Source organism: Equus przewalskii, chromosome 11 (assembly GCF_037783145.1).
Source record: "Equus przewalskii isolate Varuska chromosome 11, EquPr2, whole genome shotgun sequence".
In the NCBI taxonomy this organism is placed as follows: domain Eukaryota; kingdom Metazoa; phylum Chordata; class Mammalia; order Perissodactyla; family Equidae; genus Equus; species Equus przewalskii.
In genome coordinates this window covers 23,405,535-23,427,828 of record NC_091841.1, presented here as the reverse complement: position 1 = coordinate 23,427,828, position 22,294 = coordinate 23,405,535, and the positions used below count along the sequence as shown (strand labels likewise).

Here is a 22,294-nt window from a genome sequence, read left to right as displayed (position 1 = left end):
TCCTTGTCCTTCTTGTCCCCACCTCCCACCTCCTCCACACAGGCTCCTGAGCCCCCCAATCCTCCACGTAGGCTCAGCCACTCTGCTTCACTGTCTTACTCCCGACCATCCTCTGGAGAACCAAGGGAGGAGGGCAGCCCCCTCTGGCTGTGCGACAGTGGCTCTAAATTGTCCTTCGGTCAGATTTCAATGTAAGCAACGAAATACTCCTGGTTGCTTCTTCCTGAAGCTCTGATCGATTTCTCTTCTCCAGGGAAGGTGACTGGGCGTGAATCCTTGGTGGTGACTCTTTCATTTCCTGGGAACAATCTCCTCTAGTCAGCTCTTTCAGGTAACCCTGATCGCTTCAACTCATGCTGTTCGACCTCTGATCAGCCCTCCGCAACTATGTCTTTGAGCACTCGTTTATTATAATTATAATTATAAGACTGTTCCAGCCTGTCAGATGCGTTGTCCTTATCTTGTTTGCTCAGGGCACCTGCTCTTGCCAGCTGCTCTGGAATAGCTGAGTCCCTGCGTCCCACTGCCCTGACAGAGTCCCCAGTGAAGGGTGAGCCGGTACTGCAGCACCACGGATATGCCGTCAAAGGCACACGTGGGTTTGACACGGGTTTAACATAATGTACGTAGATTATCTCCCAACACAAAACCTGACCTCCCCCAACAGCCAACTCCAGCCGCTCCTGACCTGCTCATAATTGTGACACCTTTTGCTGTCAGCGTCTTCGTCCTTTTGTTCATTCTGTCCTTTCCCCCTCAAATCTCTGACTGCACCCCCGACCGCTGGGAATGCTTCCATGCCTTTTCCAGTACCAGCTCTGAGGGTCTTCCAGGACCCAACTTGAGTCCCACCTCCCATGAATAGCCTTCCCTGCTCTCCCTTCGCTGCATCCTTGTGGCTGTCCCCACAATGAAAGGACAGTCACAGCCTTACCAATTGTGCCTGGTATTGCTAATAAATCTTTTATTTGCCCGTGCTTCTGTCTCTCTAAGATTCTTTGCTCCTTTGAGACAAGGGACCAACATTTTCAGTGTTTCGAGTCTGGGTGGGCAGTTGGGAAATGATTTTGGAGACTTAACAAGTAAGTGAATCAGTAAGTGTGGAATCTTGGATCCCTCACTCTGCTACAGTCACATGTTGCCTTGTTCTATGGCTGTCCAGGTACATGTCGCAGTTGCCCCCACTAGACTGTAATCTCCTAAGGTGAGTGGGGCAGGGCATCTCCAAAAGGACTCCATCTCATGTGCCCCGGAACTCAGCCCCATTGCAGCCTGGGTGCTCATGGAGTTGTGGACTTGGCTTGGAGGCGAGAAGGCACCGTTATCTGCCCAGCCACCTCCAGGGCAGCAGTAGAACAAGGAAGTAGAGGGGACGAGGTGAGGGATCAGATGCACTCGGGTGTCCACCTGCTGGAAAATCAGTCTTTGCATCTGTAAGACCCAGAAGAGAAGGCCTAGGCAGTTAAACCCCGGACCAGGAGTATCTTGTCTCTTGGCACCTGGAACCCAGGAAGAACTGGGTATTTGAGGCCATGATCAAATGTTGACGTTGACTCCACAGGTCAGAGCTCTTGGTTCTATGAGGCTGCGGCATCCTTGTTCTCCTGCTGAAGTTAGAGAGAGCTGGCTGGACTCTAGTGAAAGCATAGGACTGGAGATTCAGGACTCAGGAATGCCAGCCGTGCCATCCTGGGTCGGAGGGGGGCCCTCCCTGGGCCTCTTATTCCCGCTTTGAGAAATTGCCTCTCCACCTGTTGGCGTAGCTGCTGACCATGCCTATATTCATTTCCTATGGCTGCTGCAACAGATTGCCGCAAACTTAGTGGCTTAAAATAACACAGGTTTATTATCTTACAGTTCTCGAGGTGAGAGGTCTGAAATGAGTCCCACAGGAGCTAGAAAGGTGTCAACAGTTGCCACGATCCTTCTGGAGTCTCCAGGAGAGAATCACGGCCTTGACTTTCCCAATTTCTAAGGGCTGCCCACATCCCTTAACTCGTGACCACACCACCCCAACTTCTGCTTCCGTCTTCCTATCTCCTGACTCTGAGGTTCCTGCCTGTCTGACCTTTGTGAGTACATCGGGCCTGCCCAGATAACCCCTCCATCTCAAAATTCTTAACTTAATCGTATCCGCAAGTTCTCTTTTGCTGTGTAAAGTAACATATTCACAGGTCCTGGGGGTCCATTCACATCTTTGGGGGTCCATTATTCACCCAAACACAATGCCCCACAGAAGGACATCCATGGCAATCTAGTTTTAGTTGTGAAATATTTCAAGCTTATTATTTCAAGGAAAATGCAAACAATAATGTAATAGAGACCTGTATACTCGCCACCCAGCTTTGTCCGATTTCAACATTGTACCGTATTTGCTTCTTATTTTTTTAAGTAACAGTATATTGCAGACTCAGCTGAAGCCCCTTGAGTAGCTCTCCCTAACCTTGTCTTCTCTTCAAGGGAATTTAAGCATTTTCTTAAATTTGGCATTATCGTCTGCATGCGTGGCTTTATGTTCTTAGTGTCTTTTTGCCGAACTCACATCATTGAAGTCAAACGAGTTGAAGCACATATGACATGACACCACCGTCATCACCTCCAGGAAGCTTCCTTGGCCCCAGCCTCCCAAACCAGGCCACCATCCCGCTCAAAGATTGGTGCCAGAGTGGAGGTGAGATGGGAGGTGTGAATTGGCCATTTACTCAGGGAGAGCATATCGCCGTGTGGAGGATAATTCTAATACATGACATGGCCCCCAAATGCAGGTCACCCCCTCACCTGATGCTCGACAGACGAAAGGGCTGTCGGTTGCACTGCTGGAGGGAGCACTGGCTGAGTTGGACTCCTGGAGAAACGGTATGATGTCCTCCCACGTGAGATTTTCACCTTACCCCCTGACTTTGGAACTTAGCCCTTACCTAAGATGCAAGCCCACGAGAAGGAACTAGCCTTAAGGCCGTGATAGGAATTAGCCAAGAAGAATAGGGAGGAGTCGGGGGAGGACAAGAACTTTCCAGGCAAAGGGTGGTGTAGAGGATGCGGTGTGGCCAAAGCATTAGAAGGAGAGGAGTACTTGTGGGGACCAGCCCCACACGGCCCTGTGTGCCGTGCTGCAGACCGTGGACTTTACCCTCCAGGGGATGGGGCATTCGGCCTGAGGTAGGGGACAAGTGGGAATTGTGGCTGAGTCACTTCTTGGCAGGGCTGACCCCTTGGAAGTTACTCAGCCTCCTTGCTCCGGTTTCCTCATCTATAAAACCAACAGAATACTTCTTAGACTTGTTGAAAGAACTAAATGAGAAATAGTGTGTAAAAATGGCCTGGCACTCTCAAAGCATTCCCTAAACCGCAATCATACTCCTGCTTGTTATCATTGTCCCTGAAGGCCTTCACTCAGGGGAACGGGCAGAGAATCTTCCCTGGGTGCAGGGAGGAGAGAGGAGTTGTGTCTCCAGGGGCCTGTGGGCAGATCCTTTCTTGGATGGCTCTCCAGAAGTTTCCAGGAAAGCACGGTGGCTGGTGGGAACTTCCCAGCAGCTCAGCCTCCCAGGGAGCCAGAGAGAAAGGCTTGAACAATGCCTTTTGAGAGGCCAGGACTCGAAGCTTTCTGAGACACCCCTCCCACCTCCACCGTGTAGCCAGGCCCCCAGCTCAGTGCCCCAGCAGCAGGAAGCAAGCCGGAGGGGGCTGGCAGCAGATCTGCGGGCTTAGGAACTTGGCTCCTTTCCTCACTGTGCATTGCTCAAGGCAGGGTCTTCCTCTGACTCATCTTTACCTCCCACCCCGCCTCCGGGCCCCCATTGCACCTGGTGCTCAGAAAGCCACGTGACTTGGAGCTGCTCTCAGCCATCCAGGGTCTCAGGTTTCCATTCCCAATTTCCATATTAAGCTGGAAGTTCCCAGAATGGCACTTGCTGACTGCTGGATGTGGGCCCTCCCCACATGATTATTTGTGTTTCTGAGAAGAGGCTCAGAGACCAGGGCCCTGGGGACAGCTGGTTCCCTGTGAACACAGAGGGCTCAGAGCACTTGCCCTGAGGAAGCTGGTTGAGACGCAGGGACACACAGGCAGTTAGTGGCAGACCTGGGACTGGAGCCCAGACTCCTGATTCGATTCATCGTCCGTGGTTGTTGCCATCTCCTGCCTTTGCCCACCATCAGTGTCAGGGGAGCTCCCTGGTGGTCAGTTCAGAGGTGGCATCTTTGACTCCTCATGCGACCAACACCCAGGGCTGAAGCTAGGGAAGGCCCTTGGGCTCCATAGTGGGGAGAGCACAAATCAGCCATACCCCAAGACTTCACTGCCAGAAACCTACTACCCCCAATCCCCAGCTCAAGCCCCAGGCAGAGGGACATTCCTCCTCCCTCCACCTGAATCTCCAGCTCCAGGAGACAAAAACTTGGCTCGACATGGAGGACTCCAAAAGGAGACTCCCTTGACAGGGACAAATGCAAACGTTCTGTCTCTAGAGTGGACACGATTGATGTCACAGTTAGGAATAGACGCGGCCGCAAAGAATAGAAAACCTGACCAACAAAGTCTTCAAGAAATAGTTGTTTCTTTTTCTCATATGAGAAGATGATACGGCTCTGAGTTGTGGCCTTTCTGATCCCCTTAGCTTTCCCCTCATGGTTTCAGATGGTGGCAGCAGCCCCATACATCACATCCTCATACCACATTCAGAAGCAGGAAGCAGGAGGTGATATCAGGCAGAGCTTCTTCTCCCAGCTTCTCCCTTATCAGCAAGCAAAGACTGTGTTCAGGAACCCAACAGCTGACTTCTCCTCACATCGTTGGCCAAAGAGGGCTTATAAAGTCCTCCCCAGCAAAGCCAGAGAGTGTGTCTCTGGCCATCCCAGGCTTTACAGTGAGAGGAGGACAGGAAGAAAGGGTTTGGGAATGACTTTGGGGTAGCCAACCAGAAGCACCTGCCACAAGTGACCAGCTTAAGGACTCCTGGTTTTGAGCAACTAGATTTCGGTGCAAAATTCATACGCTCTTCTGGCAAGGGGACCAAAGATTGACCTGCAAAGCTGAGGAAAGATCTTCTGGCTAGGGCTGGAGAAAAAAGAGGTTAAACCCTACACCTGAGTGTGACAGAAAACTTCCTGATGAGACATCACTTTCAGGTGGTGTTCCAGTTGTCTATTGCTGTGTAACAAACCACCCCAAAATGCAGTGGCTTAAAGAGATAATTTATTATTATCTCTCATGGTCTACGAGTCAACTGGGCTCAACGGGCAGGTCTTACTTGGGGTCTCATGAGGTTGCAGTGGGGCCTGAGCCATCTGAAGGTCTCTTTACTTAAATGTCTGGTCCCTGGGCTGGGATAGCTGGAACAGCTGGATGCTGAGCATCTCTTTCCATAGGTTCTTGCCGCTGGACCAGCTTGGGCTTCCTCACAGCATGGTGGTCTTGGGATTGTCAAACTTCTTTCAAGGCAGCTGGCTTCACCCTAAATGAGTGTCCAGAAGACAGGTTCTATAAGAACCTGAAAGGCTTCCTATGGCCTTGCCCTGGAAGACCTGAAACATCACTTCTACCTCAGATGGAAGACCTACTCACATCCAAGGTGGGGGAGGGTTCATTGACCTCCAGCTTGTGACAGGAGGGAGGGAAGAGTTGATGGCAGCCATAGTGATCTGGAGATCATATGGTGATCTCAGTGTGGCTAATCTTCAGTGATGGGAGAAGGAACAGTGAGGCCTCAGGCAGAGCCACAGAGAGGCCCTGAAGGGAAGGAATTGAGCAAGGGGTGACATCAGAAGAGGAACTTGGGGAGTCCAGAGGGAGGCGTTGGTACTGAAATGCTGACCTAGCCCAAGAGGGAGTTCCTGAACAATGGGTTCTGAGCCTCTAATCCTGTGAAACTATGAGCAAAGAAGGTATGGCCAAATCTCCTACAAGACTTCTGGGGGATCAGGAGTTTCCCTTTAGGAGGGCCCTAAAAACAGAGACAACAAAGGGCCATTCAGGGCTGGGATGAGGGTGACTATTTGTGGTCAGGAGTGGAGTGCCTAGGAACCCTTGAGACATCATAAACACCAGTCTGTTTTGGGCTCTGCTCTTCTATCCGTCCTTTAAATCAGGGGTTGGCCAACTACAGCCTGTGGGTAGTACTACAACTCTAGGCCTGTTTGTATTTTTTTCTTATTATTTATTTATTTATTTTCTAACAACTATTGCTAATCTTCTTTCCCCCTCCCCCCTTTGTTTTTTCTCCCCAAATCCCCCCTGTACATAGTTGTATATTTTAGTTGTGGGTCCTTCTAGTTGTGGCATGTGGGACGCCGCCTCAACATGGCCTAATGAGTGGTGCCATGTCCGCACCCAGAATCCGAACCCTGGGCCACTGAAGCGGAACGCGTGAAGTTAACCACTCGGCCACGGGGCCGGCCTGTTAGGCCTGTTTTTATACAACCCAGAACAAAAAATGGTTTGCAAGGATTGCAAGAGAAGGAGGAGAAGAGGAGAGGAATATGCAACAGGGACGTAAGTGGCCCTTGAAGTCTAAAATATTTACTATTTGGCCCTTTACAGACAAAAGTTAGAACTCTTGCTTTAAACAAAGGGCGTGGCTGCCATTGGTACCAAGTGAGCTGGTTGTAGGTGAGATCTGAGCTGAACTGAAGTGTCAACAAGAAAGCTATTCTCTTTTCAGTTCTTTCCCAATCCTGATTTCTTCCAGGAGCAAGTCCTAGCTGGGTGCAAGTACATCTTGAACGCAGGTGTAACATTTGTGGACCTCCTTTCCGAGCAAGGAAAGGAGGCAACAGCATCTCGCAAGACATGTGTAGTATTGGTTTATTTTCACTGTGTTTATTTTTATCAACGTCTATTCATGGCAATGGAACTGGTGGCCAGATGGCCATTAATGATTATTCTTAAATGTCATGTAGATAAGCGATATATTATCAGACTCCCACTAGGTTCCTTATAGATAACATCTCTGATGCTTGGGTCACCATGGTAACAGTTGCTTACGTTGTTTTTTGGGAACTGAGAGTCGACTCATGTCCAGGTCAGGCTGGTTGAGACCACAAACCCATCAACTGGGTATGTGCAAATGCCCAATAGGTGACCCGTTGACGTCAGGGAGCCAAATACTCCACCCTCAGTCATGCTAATGCCGCCATTTTGTAAACATGCATCCTATGAAGCTGCATGGTTTGACTACGCTTGTGCATATCATCAATTACCTCACTTCTCCTTGCCTCCAATCATCTATTCCCACCCTTTAGACCACCCTGCCTCTCTATCCCATAAATATCCCTAATCCCATTTTCAGGGAGGTGGATTTGAGACTTATTCTCCCATCTCCTCATTTGGCTGCCTTGAGAGAAAACCCTTTCTCTGCTGCAGACTTGTCATCTTGGTGATTAGCACAGCGAGCAGGGGACAAAACGAATCTGGTTCAGTAACAGCAATGAGGCTGATTTTCCGTCTGTTATGTAAGTTTTCCTTTCACATAAATGCATTAAGTTGCCAATGAGACAACTTAAAGAAAAAGATTAAATCGAAAATAATAGAGGTAGTGTGCTGATACGGCAAATGTGGTGAGAGTGGTATGTGAATGACTGGGTTTAAATGTGGGGAGTCCTGAGGTTCTGCCATGACCTTCTTCTTGGCTCTCTTCCCAGTTCCCTCTGCAGTCTTCCCGGTTCTTCCCAGTAAGCTTGTCCACTCTCAAGCCTTCTTAGAACCATTTATATGCTGATGACCCCGAAGCCTGCATCTCCAGGTCAGCTTTCTCCGTCCAGAGCGGCGAAATTAACCCCCTGCCATCCACGTTGACGACCCACAGGCACCTAAAATAGAATGTTTCCAAAAGTGAACTCCTGGTCACAACCCACCTCTTCTTTTTGTGTTCCCTTCTCAAGAAAAGCATCCTTACCGAGTCAGAGCTCTGTGAGTCCTCTCTTCCTGCCCCCACATCTGAACCATCTCCCACCCATCGATCCTACCCTCTAAATACCTTTTGAAACTGTCCACATGGCCTTCCTGCCTTGCCAGGCTCAGGCCCCCTCAACTCACACCTGGATATAACCTGGAGATAACAGACTGATGCTGGCCAGTCTGGAGGGATCTTCCTAAACGTCACCGCCACCCTGCCTGTCCACCACCCTTAGGATAAAGTTCAAAGTCCTCTGGGCAGCATAGGAGTCCCCACATGCTCAAGCCCCTGGTCCCTCTCCAGGCTCAGCTCTCATGCTCTTTTCCTTGAGCTGGATGCTCAGCTATCCCGAAATATAGCGAAATCTTCAGTTTGCTAAATGTGTGTGGCTCCTCTTCAACCTCGGGCCTTTGCCTCTGGCATTTCCTCTTCTTGAACATTCCATACCCAACTGAGTAACTCCCACTCGACCTACAGGACTCTATAGGGCCACTGGCTTCTGTGGAGCCACTTCAGTAACTTGCCGGGAGCCCATCCGTTGGCCCTCACCCACCCGTGTGGTCCAACAAGTTAAACATTCTTTAACAAAATAGAAAAAGAAGTCAATTTATGGGACACATGAATAAGAAGAAAATGAAAACCGCCCCCTTATCTCTCAGGCCCCATTTCCCCACGCCTGGCCCTGAGCAGAAGGTTTTAACGGATCCAACCATGTTTTTCCTTCAGGGTGGGTGTGGCTTCCATTGGACGACAGTTCCACTTAGCTACCCGCCCCCGACCCTGGGGGAGAGCTCGAGAAATGGGTTTGGGTCTTAAAAAGCCATCTTAAGCAGATGGCAGTAAATTCAACCCCATGGCCCCATATACAACCCTGGCTAACCCTCCCCCACCCCTGACAATCTCCTTCTGTTAGAACCTGACACTCTCTCGCTGGTGTTCTCTCCAAGCCAGGGTCTTAACCACTGTGTCATCATTTCTCACTCCTGTCCCCAAAGGAGACACCAGTGCACAGTGATTATATCTCAGGCTCTGGACTCAGACAGACACAGGGTCAAGTTTCAGCTCTGCCACTTACTATATGACCTTGAGCAAGCTGCATAAGGTGAGTGCCAAATGGCCTTATTGAGAGACATAAATGAGATAACGGGTGTGCCGCACTTAGCACAGAATCCGGTACATGGGAAGCAAACGCCAGCCATTATTATCACCGTGAACTTCTTAAGTTTTTATTTGAAAAATTATCACTACGGTAAAATTGACCTTTTTGGTGTACAATTCTTTGAATCTTAGCGCATGTATAGATGCATGTAACTGTCACCATAATCAGAATACACAACAGTTCCATTATCCCCCCAAAACTCCCCCCTGCTGTCCCTTTCTCTTTCTCCACTCATAACCCCTGACAACCATGACTCTCTTCTCCTTCCCTGGAGTTTTATCCTCAAAAATATCGTCTGAATGAAATCTTACAGTATAGGACGTTTTGAGACTGGTTTCCTTCACTCGGCGTGATGCCTCTGCGATTCTTCAAGTTGTTGCTTGTATCAATCTCTGCTTCCTTTTTATTGCCCAGGAATGTGCACATGCTGAAAACTGCTTTCCTTTTTTTCATCCCAACCAACATTCCAACTCAGATAAACACGAACAGACTTTACAAGGTCTTGGCCTAGAAGTCACTCTCCCTGGGGAAGCTGGTGGCCCCCACATTTCATCAGGCACTCTTCCTATCCACCCCTGATAAGCTCTCTTGAAAAGAAAGGTTCTGAGTCCAATTGTATGGTTTGAAGGAGAGAAAAACCTTTGGTCCCCTGAGTGGTAGCAAATGGAAGACACCAAAGTGCTGACAGATGGTGTCTGGGCAACATCACTCTGAGCCTGGATCCCCCTGTGCTCCATCCACGACCTACAATTGGCAGCCAGCTGGCCAGGCAGAGTCGGGCAGCCAGTTCTTCCATTCCAGCCACGTACGAATCATGGGGCAGAAGAGGCCGGCGCTCATGGGTGGGAAGAAGAATTTCAGAGAGTGAGGGGGCATTGAGCAGGAGAGAGAAGGCATTTGTGGCCCTGAATAACTTCTTTCTTTGCGCTCTTTTCTTCCTCCAGATTGGTTCGGAGGCACAGCCCAGCTGCTGCCTTGGCTTTTGCTCAAATTATCATCAACGGACATGTCCTTTCTTTGCACTGTTTGAGACAGATACGACACTGGCCTCCAAATTGTTCAGGGAACATCTTTTGTGCTTTTTGTCTGTCCTTCTGTTCATTCCGGGGTGTCCTAGGGCTGGGTCCTAGGACAACTGCTCACTTGAGAGAGAGAGCGGGACTGACCCTATATGCTTTCTAAGTGCAATGTCCGTGACCAGGCCTCAGGGTCTTTCCAACGCCTCCCAGACCCTCAGGGGACACGCTGAGGCAGTGGCACTGACACGTGGCCAACTTCTGTTGTCTGCTGGGGTGCTTGTGAGCTTTGGCTCAGGGAAAATAAGCTTGTTCTGGGTTGCAGGGCAAAGCTGGCTGTGGGGGAGGGCTCTGGCCAGCTGGTCTGCGTGTCCTGGCTGGTGCTTACATCAAGCTTTCATTTCCTCTGGAAACCCCACGCACTTGACCTCTGAGCCTACTGCAATATGTGTGTATCCTAATTTCCCTGGAGGCTTTGGTTCCAGCATTTTCCGAGCAGTGGGTCAACTTCAGTAAGAGCACACACAAAGTTAGAGCTTTCGGCCAGGGAGAGCAAAGTTTACAATTCTGACAAGGCTAACACGCGGAAACACAGAACACTGAGCCCAGGTGAGTGAGTTAGAAAATACAGGCCCTCATCCAGACTTGGCAACGTGGGAGAGTTGAGTGGCATCATGGGTTCTAATCCCAGGTCTGCCTATAGCCCGAAGACCTTGGCAGACCCTGGGCTGTGGCTTCCTGAGCTTAGGGACCTCTGAGTTCTGTTGTGTCACTTCCTAGATGCCCAGCTCTGTGCGAGCCTGTTAGAGACACAGAGGAAAAGAGGGGCGCCCTGCCGTGGGCATGTGGAGACAAGACCCACACAGCAGATGCGATGCAAGGGTGGACTAAGGAAGCCATGACTGGGGTCAGTAAACACTGTAGGACTCAAAGGGTGCAAGTAGGCATTTGAGGCGGACTTTCAGAGGAGTAGGAAGGGGGCCTTGGAGGCAGGGGAGATGGCGGAGGCAAAGGCACCTTGGGGGAGGGGTGTGGTTCATGCTGGGGCCGTAGGAGACACTACAGATGTCCCACCCAGATCCCCGTCACCAGCAGGCGCACCGTTCCCCAGCAGCTGTAAATGTTCATTGCTTCCAGCCCACAGCTATACACTTCTCTGGAGCATTGCCTTTGGCTGACATGAGTCACCTGGTCATTACACCCCCCAGGGAGTGACCTGCAGCCAATGACTGTGTGACACGGGCTTACAAACGCCCATCCCCTTGTGTCAAGGTGGAACAGCTCTGTGATGCTATTCACACTCCAGAGCTCCCATGAGATCAGGCTGAGGTCAGACTTGAGCTGAAAACAGCTCTGTCGGGTTTCTTCACCTGCCCTATCCTGTTTTCATCCTGAGAGTTGTCCCTCAGTATATCATTTGCCCACAAAAAAACTCTATCTCAGATTCTGCCTCAGAGGAACCCTACCCAACTAGGGCCAGCATAAGGCAGAGTTAAGAGGACCTTGGATGCTAGAACTTGGCGTTGTGGGCAGACCAGACAGCAGGAAACCTGGCTCCTTCAACCTGTTCCGATCTGTGTTGCTTACTTTTCAACTTCAGCAAGTCAAAGGGGCCCACTCCCCTTTTTCCAGCATGGGGCTTCTGGGTTCTAGCTCCACTCAGAAGAATTCCCAATGGATTGGCTCATGGGGCTGGTGGTGTTTGGATTCAGGTGAAGAACCGTGGCAGGTGTGAATCCTGCTGCCAGAAACTCCTCTGTTGGGGGATGGTCCGTCTGTCTAATCCCAGCCTAAGGGGGCGTGTCCGCCTCCTTGTTGGTGAAGGCGCTTAAAGGGACAGAGATGGTGGGATGGCTCTTTCCTCATGTGAGCAGCCCCTCAAGAGGCATATGAAGAGGAAGGGCTGACGGGAAGGAAAGGCCATCTCCCCCTTGCACATCCGCCTCTCTCTCTAAGCCATCTTCCTCCTCTCTCCATCTGATCCAAGTATCACCCACCAACTCGACAGATACTGACTGAATATCCACCACGGGCCAGGCCCTGTTCGAGACACTGGGACATGGCATCATCACCATGGTGAAGCCCCGCTCTCAGAGAGTTCACATTCTGGTCAGTATAAGAAAAAGAAAGAAAGAGAAGTAAGTCTATCGAACAGAAATAGTATTAAATACAGTCATGCGGCGCATAACGACTTTTCGGTCAATGACGGACCACACACACAATGGTGGTCCATAAGATTAGTACCGTCCAGCCTAGGTGTGTAGCGGACTAGGCCATCTAGGTTTGTGTAAGTACACTCTAGGATGTTCTCACAATGACGAAATTGCCCAACAACCCGTTTCTTAGAACATGTCCCTCTTAAGCGAAGTGTAAGTGTACTATCAAAAAAAAAAGTAATGGCTTAGAGAGAAACTGAGTCTTAGGGGGATGGGCCACTTTGGGAAGGGGTCAGGGAAGGCTGGCACTTGAGCTGAGCTGTCTGTGCTGAGAAGAGGCCATTCCAGCAAAGATTTGAGGGGAGAACATCCAGGCAGAGGGAAGAGCAAATACACAAGTCCTGTAGCGTGTTAAACATGCCGAACCAGGAGCACCAGAGAGATCTCTGGGGAATCCTGTGGGACTGTCTTCCCCTTCCTCTGGTTTCTTGTAGGAATGACCACAGAAGCAGGAAATCGTATATATCTGCATAGTTTATACACATTTACTTTGAGTGTCATTTTGACAGAGCAGAGTTCTGTGCCGGGGTAGCATCTCCTCTTCTACACCATAAGTGAGGTTTTCAAGAGTCACCCAAAGCTTTCAGAAGGACAGAGAGCAGCCTTGTGTTCTCTTCTTAGTGCCTCATGGAGCCAGATGTGCTGGTCACTCTCTGTACCGACTGCTGACTGCCACGTGGCGGGGATGGGCATGATGAAACGTCCTGTCTGGGTGCAAAGGCTTCAACTTACTTCTCTCTGGACACAGAAACATATTGAAAACTTACAAATCAAAACAGTTCTTTCAGCAAGGTAGGTCCAAAACACCTCTTAGAGCCAAGGGATCGGGGGCCTTGATCTCTTCTCTCAGGAGATGTGGTACGAGACAGGGATGTTGATTAACCTCCCAGCAGGACCCGAGCCAAGAGCCTCCCCCAGTAGCATCCTTACCCAGTGGCTCAGCTCAGCCCCAAAGCCAGCTTCCTTCTTCCACTGGCCTCTGAGCTGCCTGGTCACTGGCTTGGCTCACAACAGTTTATTGAAAAATGCCCAATGATCTCAATGGTAGGTCAGATGAGCTTAGGAACTTCAAGCCCCAGTGGCACCCTCTCGTTCCTCCAGCTTACATGCCTGAGTTAACTCCAAACACCAAGACTGTGAGATTCGATCTCACAGGCTTGGTTTTGTCTATGAAAATAGTCATAATAATTACGTGGACGGGGAGGGAGCATCATTCAGACCCCTCTCAAGTCTCAGGGTGATGTCTACTCTGGTTTCATCATTTTGTGGAGGTTTTTGATGCTAAAGAGGGTCCTTCAAAAGCCGTTCTCCACCAGCCGCCACAGGCAACACGAAGAGAGGCCCAGCCCCACATCAGAGAGATGCTTGTCCCTCTGTCCTCTGCACCAGCGCCACTCTGGCACGCAGGAGAGGAAGGCTGGTGAGGGACCAGGATGCGAGAGGAGGCTGGAAGGCATGCCACGTGGGACAAAGGCAAAGGAAGCTGAGGCTCAGCCTGAAGAGGATGGACAGAGTGGCATTCGGCGGGCGACACGACGGGGGGCACTCAGATGGCGTGGGTGTGACTCTCCTGGGTTCGGGGTATGGGCAGGGTCACTTCACTCTAAGAAGGAACAGCCCAGTTCTGCTGCAGCCCACCAGAGGACTGGGCTACCTCGGGTGGCAAGACCCCCACCCAACCCATGCTGAGCTCCTGATTCTCCTGGTCCAAGGGGGCAGTCCAGGAGAGCCGGCGAGGGTCACCAGCCTGGTCCTGGATCTGGACGAGGCCTGCACGCGGGACAGGATGGACTAGAAGCAGACAACCTGGCCAAATCCTCCCTTTGCACAGACCTGAGGGGTAGGACATGCTCCCTTAGGACCTCTGGTTTCCCATGAAAGTAAATCTCAACAAGAGGCGGGTGTAGGCAGCAGGGTCCATCCCTGCCACTGTTCTTTACCTGAACCAAAACATCTCCAACATTGAGAATCCTGGGCACCATGATTCCTAGGGTCACTTTAACTCTAAACAATGTCTGATTCTACGAAACTGGGGCTTCAAGGTCATCTTGGAGTGCTAAGGGTGGTACAGGGATCAGAGATGCTAAGCTATGGTTGGCGGTTTGGGGGTGGGGGCAGTGGTTGCAAAATCTAGGGTGTATGAATCATCATAATATTGGGGGGCACTTGACTATAAGTCAAATTACACAGAGTCTACACACCCGTGGATCCTCACAGTGATACCGTGAAGTGACTGGAGCAAGTATGACATCATGCAGGTGCCCAGAAAGGGGATAAGATGGGCCTCCACTTCCTGTGGCCCCACCCTGCTCTGGACCTTCAGGGCCTTTTAGGTGCCGGAGCGAAGTGGGAGCTGCGACCCTCCCAAAGGACTCCCTCCACACCCACAGCCCACGCTGGAGGCAGACCAATTCATTGAAAACCAAATCCCCAGAAATCAATTTACAGATTGATTTGCAAATTGAATTGACTTATTACCCATCCCCCCACCCATCCACTCATCTTATCAACATTTACATAACTTCCACTTCATGGCAAAATCAATTCCACAAATTCCCCCTAGAGCTCCCAAACTGAAAATGATCTCTCCCCCTCTGAATTTCAAGCCCGTCTTTCAGAAAGTATTTTTTGTTGCTTTGCTTGTCTGTTTAAAAAATGATACCTTGATGTATCATTAAAGGTGTGTCCCAGCCATTCCTCTACTTCCGTCCTCACCTCCTCCTCGAACTTGCAACCAGTAGAGTTTCGACAAGAGACACTGATTTACTAAAGCAGATGCGTTGACCACTGCTCAGAAAACAAGACCCATGCCTCTTTTTATGATGCTTTTCGCTCTCAGAGCTTCTGCTCTCATCTCCGCCAAAAGAAGTAAGAACACCGTATCGACTCTTTTCCTCAACAGCATAGAGTATGGTATTCGCTATGAAGCAGAAGTTAAGTAAATATTGATAAGATGAGTGGGTGGGTGATAAATGGTTTTCTGTCTTTTGCATGAAGAAATGGCCCTTCAAGGGCCACCATTAGCCAAGCATGCGATTCTTCCTCAGCCCTAGCACGGGTTGTGAGCATAGAATGTTTGCTCCCACCCATCCTTCCTCAGGGACAGAATAGGGGTGCCCAGCTGCCAGAGAGCCCTGTCTCGTGAAGGTGACGCTCTAGAAACCCCTTTTTTCCTGCAGAGTGTGGGTTAGTATGAATTTGGCTCCCATAGATCTCGTTCTCAAGAGCATTTGCCTCCAAAGCTTGACCTCTGAGCCTGGAGCAAAGGGCTTTGTTGTCAAGTAGGAGCTTTTCCCCAAGGATAACCTTGGCGAGGAGGGTCCTGAGCAGTGGTGACTGAAATGAAGTGATTTCTCTGGAGGACAGAGTACAAAATCCAGAATTAGCCCCCATTGCCTAAAGAAAGCTTGTGTGATGATAAAGGCAGCATCGCAAATCATGGAGAAAGAATGTATGATTTGATAGTTGGTGTTAGGATAACGGGAGAGCCCTGTGGTATTAGAGGCAATTGGAGGCGTTTTGCTCATACACTAGGATACATTCCAAAGAGATTGGAGATTTAAGTTTAAAAATGAAACCATCCAAGTACTAAAAGGAAACATAGGCAAATTCTTCTTTTTTGAAGAAGAAGATTAGCCCTGAGCCAACTACTGCCAGTCTTCCTCTTTTTTTTTGCCGAGGAAGCCTGGCCATGAGCTAACATCTGGGCCCATCTTCCTCTACTTTATATGTGGGACGCCTGCCACAGCATGGCTTTTGCCAAGCAGTGCCATGTCTGCACCTGGGATCCGAACCGGCGAACCCTGGGCCGCCGAGAAGCGGAACGTGCGAACTTAACTGCTGCGCCACCAGGCCGGCCCCCAAATCCTTCTACAATTTTGGAGTGGGGAAAGCTTTTCTAATTCTACCTCAACATCCAGAAAGTTAATAAGTTTCAAGGGACTGAAGTTTTGTATGGCAAAATAATAAAATTTAATTTAAAAATATAAATAAGTAAAATGAAAAAGACAATGACAGACTGGTCAAAAAAGATTCACAATCTTACATCACATAGGGTTAATATTCTTAGACTATAAAGAGATTCTAATGTAAGTTAAAAGGCCAAGAACCTACCAGAAGAATGCACTAAATGTAGGAACAGTTTACAGAAAAAGAAAGGCAAATGTTTCAAAACAAAAGAAGTGGCCGGCCCCGTGGCCGAGTGGTTAAGTTCACGCGCTCTGCTTCAGTGGCCCAGGGTTTCACCAGTTCGGACCCTGGGCGCAGACCTGGCACCACTCATCAGGCCATGCTGAGGGGGCATCCCACATGCCACAACTAGAAGGTCCCACAACTAAAAATATACAACTATGTACTGGGGAACTTTGCAGAGAAGAAGAAGAAAAAAAAGATTGCCAACAGATGTTAGCTCAGGTGCCAATCTTTAAAAAGAAAAAAGAAAAGATGTTCAACATTGCTTATAGTTAAAGAAACGCAAATTGACCCAAAGAACTATTTCTTGCTGAGAAGATTGGCCAAAATCCACACTTAACAAAGTACTCTCTTGTCCAGGCTCTGAGAAAACAGACATTCTTACACTCTGCTGGTGGGAATGTGAAACAGGACGGTTCCTATGGAAGGGAATTTGGCAATACCTAACAAAACTCTGTGTGAATTTGCCCTTTGACCCTGCAATCCCACTTCTAGGAATCTGTCCTAGAGAGACACTGCAAACCTTGTGAAAAAACCCAGGGAGGGGCCAGCCCTGTGGCGCAGAGGTTAAAGTGCGCACGTTCCGCTTCTTGGCGGCCTGGGGTGCGACGGTTAGGATCCCGGGTGCGGACGTGGCACTGCTTGGCAAAAGCCATGCTGTGGTAGGTGTCCCATGTATAAAGTAGAGGAAGATAGACATGGATGTTAGCTCAGGGCCAGTCTTCCTCAGCAAAAAGAAGAGGATTGGCAGTAGTTAGCTCAGGACTAATCTTCCTCAAAAAGAAAAAAAAAAGACCCAGGGACCAGGCTATTTATTGCAGCTCTATTTGTAACAGCCAACCTAGAAAAAGGCTGAATGCCCACCAATAAGGCCCAGCAGAATAAACAATAGTACGGCCACACAATGGAATACTTTGCAGCCATAAAAAGAATGAGGAAGTCTCCTCAGAAACTTAAAAATAAAATTACCCTAGGATCCAGCAATCCCACTTCTGGGTGTATACTAAAAAGGATTGAAAGCAGGATCTCAAAGAAATATCTGCACTCCACGCATTATTCACAATAGCCAAAAGGTGGAAGTAACCTAAGTGTCCATCTAGAGAGGAATAGATAAAGAAAATGCGGTCTGTGCATACAATGGAATAATATTCAGCCTTTAAAAAGGAGGAAATCCTCCCAAATGCTGCAACATGGATGACATGTCTGAAGGACATTATGCTAAGTGAAATGAGCCAATCATGAAAAGACAAACAGTGCTTGGTTCCACTCATATGAGGTATCTAAAGCGATCAAATTCATGGAATCAGAAAGGAGAATGGTGGTTACCAGGGGCTGCAGAGAGGGGGAAAGAGGGATTTGTTCAATGGGTACAAAGTTTCAGTCACACCAGATGAAAAAGTTCTTGAGATCTGTCATACAACATGCATAGAGTTAATGCTGTAATGTACACTTAAAAATTAAGAGGGTAAGAGCCAGCCCTGATGACCTCATGATTAAAGCTCTGTGCTGTCCGCTTCAGCGGCCCAGGTTCACTTCCAGGTCACGGAACCACACCACCTATCTGTCAGTAGCCATGCTGTGGTGGTGGCTCTCGTAGAAGAACTAGGAGGACTTACGACTAGGATATACGGCCATGCACTGAGGCTTTGGCAAGGAAAACAAATTCATTTCTCTGTTCCCAATAGCTGGAAGCAGAATTAAAAAAAAAAAAAAAAATGAAGACTAAAAAAAAATTAAGAGAGTAAATTCTTGTTATGTATTTTTTACCGTGATAAAAAAATAAATAAGGGACTGGCCCTGTGGCATAGTGGTTAAATTCGCTCTCTCCACTTTGGTGGCCCGGGGTTCGCAGGTTCGGATCCCAGGCGTGGACCTAGCACCACTTATGAAGCCACGCTGTGACAGGTGTCCCACATATAAAGTAGAGGAAGATGGGCATGGATGTTAGCTCAGGGCCAGTCTTCCTCAGCAAAAAGAGGAGGGTTGGCAGCAGATGTTAACTCAGGGCTAATGTTCCTCAATAAATAAATAAATTAATTAATTAATTCTTGTGCTAGAGAGGCTGATCCTTAGCCATGGGCAGTTACCGTACCCCTGCCCACACTAACCAGCCCAGGAGAAGAGGCCTGGCCGGCTGAGCACAGGCTTGGTCCCACCCTGTCCCGCCCCAAGCCAGGCCTGGAGCCCTCGGCAGCCCGATGCGGATGCTCAGTGAAAGCAGCCGTGGGCAGATCCAAGAAAGAAGAGAGTCACCACACTGGGGCTAAGGGAGGCGCCTGCAGCCGGGCCCTTTGACTTCTGCGTCCCCCAGGCCTCTCCCCAGTCACTGCTGAATGGACTTGGTTTACAAAGGAACTGACCTTCGTGGGCAAGCAGCCCTTCCACTGGTTGCCTCTCCCATGGCTCCCCGGCTCCCAGCCTGTTCTGAATCCCTCTGCTCTTACCTCACGTGTCTGCTGGTTCCAAGTCCATCTTCCCAGACCACTGTGAGCTCAGAAGTGCTGGCTCAGCAAGCTCCTCATCTTCAGCACCCGGCAGGAGTTTGGCCAAGGGTGGGCGTCAACTAGTGTCTGTTACATGGATCCCAAAGGAATTGGGTTTACTTGGGTGTACAGCAGGGCTCAGTTAATCCTCTCTGCTCTTCCAGCTGGAAGGCATGCTCCTAAGGGAAGAGACGCAAGCATCCTTATCGCCAATTGACGGCTGACCACACGGAGGCCCAGAGAGGTTGGCGACTTGCCCAAGGTCACTCAGCTAATCAGCAGCAGAGCTGGGACGTGCTTCTGCGGGTCTGACTCCAGGCCTAGTGTTCTTTTAGGCACACACCTACACACAAATCGCCACAAATCACCCTCACTGGCCTCAATGAGGCTAGTTCTGCATTATGTACAACAGGTCCAGGCCTAGTGCCCATGAGCTTTGCAAGGGCCCGAGAAAGTGTATTGGCTCCTAAATTCAAAAAGAAAACAGCAAAAATCAATTAAAGTAAATGTTTACAAACTGTAACACTGTCACCTGCTCAACTGTGATTGCGCTAAATTATTTTTTGATTACGTTGAATGCGGGATGTAGGCACGTTTTAAAGGTATTTGCTGTGACATGCAGGGGGGCCTCCAAAAGCTGAGCACTGGGCCCCTCATAGGTCAAACAGACCCATGTATGTTAGTGAACTCTGAGGGCACAGGGCTGGCGAGGTCCTGCCACCAAGATAATTGTATTATTTGGTAAAATCAGATACCAGCAAGTCAGGGGGTCTAGCATTACCCCAGAAGAAGGCACAGATGCAAACTGCAAACTGCAAACCCTAGATGCTGCTGGAAGATAGCCTGAAGATGAAGCTCCATGGATGGAAGCAGATCCAAGAAAGAATCACAGAGAAATGGGACCACAGCCTTGATGGAACCGTGCCTGAAGCCCATCTCCTATTGATTTCTCAGCTACAAGAGCCAATAAGTCCTCTTAGTTGCTAAGCCACTGTGGGTTGGCTTTTGCTGCTTGAAACCAAAATCCTCCTGACTGATGCATACCTCCCAGCTCTCTCATGCAGCCGCCTCGGGTGCCACCTCAGAAACCACTGCTCTCCAGTGTGATTTTTCAGCGGAGGACTTGCACAAGGGTTGATCAAGAGGCAACTGCTCTCATGCCCTCCGATCTTACCCTAACAGTGTCAAGAGCCAATTTGAAATCCGGGAACTTTTCAGAAACATCCCCCTCCGTAGATGTGGCAGAGTAACAGGAGCCCAGGAAGCTGGCCTTGGGGCGGGAGTGTTTGTGCTGCTGCATCTGGCAGTTTTCTTGTTCCCTCTGATGCCTCCATGCCCTCCTAGGGATAACCTGGTAAACAGACAGAATTCCCAGACTCCATTCACCCATTCCGTAAGCATTTACTAAACCCCTGTGCAGGCCACCCCACGTTGGGTCCTGGGCAAACAGCGGAGTGATGAGCCAAGGCCAAGCTGAAGGAGAGCGATGAGTGACGGGACAGGGGGCGGGGAGCAGGAGCTGTTAGGAGGGTGGGCTCTGCATCGGACTGTGGGTATCCTTGGGCAAGTTTACTTTGGAGTCCTATGCCTCGGCTTCCTCATCTGTCATATGGTGTGTTCGGCATCACAGGAAGTATTCACTTTTATTCTTAAGCCTTAATTTTTTTAAAAAAGATTTTATTTTTCCTTTTTCTCCCCAAAGCCCCCCGGTACATAGTTGTGTACTTTTTTTTTTAGTTGTGGGTCCTTCTAGTTGTGGCATGCAGGATGCCGCCTCAGCACGGCCTGATGAGCGGTGCCGTGTCCACGCCCAGGATCCAAATTGGCGAAACCTTGGGCCGCCTAAGTGGAGAACGCGAACTTAACCACCTGGCCAGGGGGCCAGCCCCAAGCCTTAATTTTTACTATTATTGGATTTTTTTTTAAGAAAAGGGACTGAGTGTAACCTGCCCAGCTGGATGGAACTTGGGCCTGAGGACCCGTTACCCTGGAATATAGCAGTTTTTGGCTAAAGCCTGACTAAGCTGGTTGGGCTTAAGGCAAACTCCAGAGACCAATTCCAACACAGGGGTTTTTTTTGCTGAGGAAGATTGGCCCTGAACTAACATCTATTGCTAATCTTCTTCTTTTTGTTTTTGGGGGTTTTTTTCCCCAAAGCCCCAGTACATAGTTGTATATCCTAGTTCTCAACGTGGGATGCTGCCACAGCATGGCTTGATGAGCAGCGCATAGGTCCACACCCAGGATCCAAATCGGCGAACCCTGGGCCACCCAAGTGGAGCATGCAAACTAAACTGCTCAGCCACAGGGCCCCCCAATTCTGACTTTTGAGGTTCCTATTTGGGGACCCTAAGAAGAAACCACAGGAGGGGCCCTCCCATACCCATAGGTAAATGCAGAGAACCATATCTCAAGGAATGAAGGACCCTCTGGGGCAAGGATTCCTCCTTTTCGCAACTACTCAGTTACATCCAACCCGATATATCCAACCCGAGTTTTCTTGGAGGTCCTACTGTGTGCCAGGGCACAGGCCTGTGTGCCAGGAGCAGAGATGAAAACAAGGTTCCTGCGTCCATTGAGCCCTCCGTCTCCCCGTGGCAAGAGGAACGACGCCAAGGGCACTAGCACCTACTGTCACTTAAAACAGGCCGAAGGGACCAATGTTGGAGGAAGAAAGAAATTAGCTCTGAATCCTGGAAGGCTCCTCGGCAGAGGAAGGATTTGGCCTGGAGCTTGCAGGAAGGGTAGGTCTTTGATAGGTAGAAGGGGACAGCTATGGGCAGGAAAGACGTAAGCAAAGGGAGAGAGCTGGGATCCACACAGGACCTGTGGGGCACCGAGCAACTTTGACGGCCCCTCGACAGTTTCCCGAAGTGGTTTGATTCCAGCTCCTGTTTCCCTCTGGCGCCTGGTTAGAAACCCAGGACATCTGAGATTTCTCCTGATCAGTTACTGGCAGAGCATCATCAGGCCCCACTCACAGTTGCTGATTGCTGCTTGCTGGCCCCGCGGCCCCACTGAGGGGGTGACGTCTGCACCCAGTGCAGCCTCTGCAGCAAGTGGGTAAGGCAGGCACGGTGGTTATTAAAGACATTCTCAGGGAATGCGTATCAGACGTGGCTGGGAGAGCCTGAGGGCAGACACAGAGTCCTACTCATCACGGAATCTCCGGCCCGGCCCAGTGTCGAAGGAATAACTTAATTGTTTAATCATCCCTTCCAGTCCTTCTCTACATATGCAAGGCAAGTTGTATGCGTGTGTGCTAAATTTTTCACAAATGCTGTTTTTATCATTGACACTTTTTTCTTACCTCTCCTTTCTCCTCCTCTCTCCC

At 49.7% G+C, this 22,294-nt stretch overlaps 2 long non-coding RNA genes across 2 annotated transcripts; both read right to left on the bottom strand.

Annotated features, from left to right (window-relative positions):
- Positions 1 to 6,800: 6,800 nt before the first annotated feature.
- On the bottom strand, positions 6,801 to 19,408 carry LOC139074490 (uncharacterized). The gene is made up of 2 exons (XR_011524130.1): positions 18,922 to 19,408; positions 6,801 to 7,809 (listed from the first exon to the last, which is right to left on the bottom strand). It is a non-coding gene; the product is annotated as an uncharacterized lncRNA (long non-coding RNA).
- LOC139074491 (uncharacterized) lies at positions 9,097 to 18,919 on the bottom strand. The gene is made up of 2 exons (XR_011524131.1): positions 18,838 to 18,919; positions 9,097 to 13,024 (listed from the first exon to the last, which is right to left on the bottom strand). It is a non-coding gene; the product is annotated as an uncharacterized lncRNA (long non-coding RNA).
- Positions 19,409 to 22,294: the final 2,886 nt, after the last annotated feature.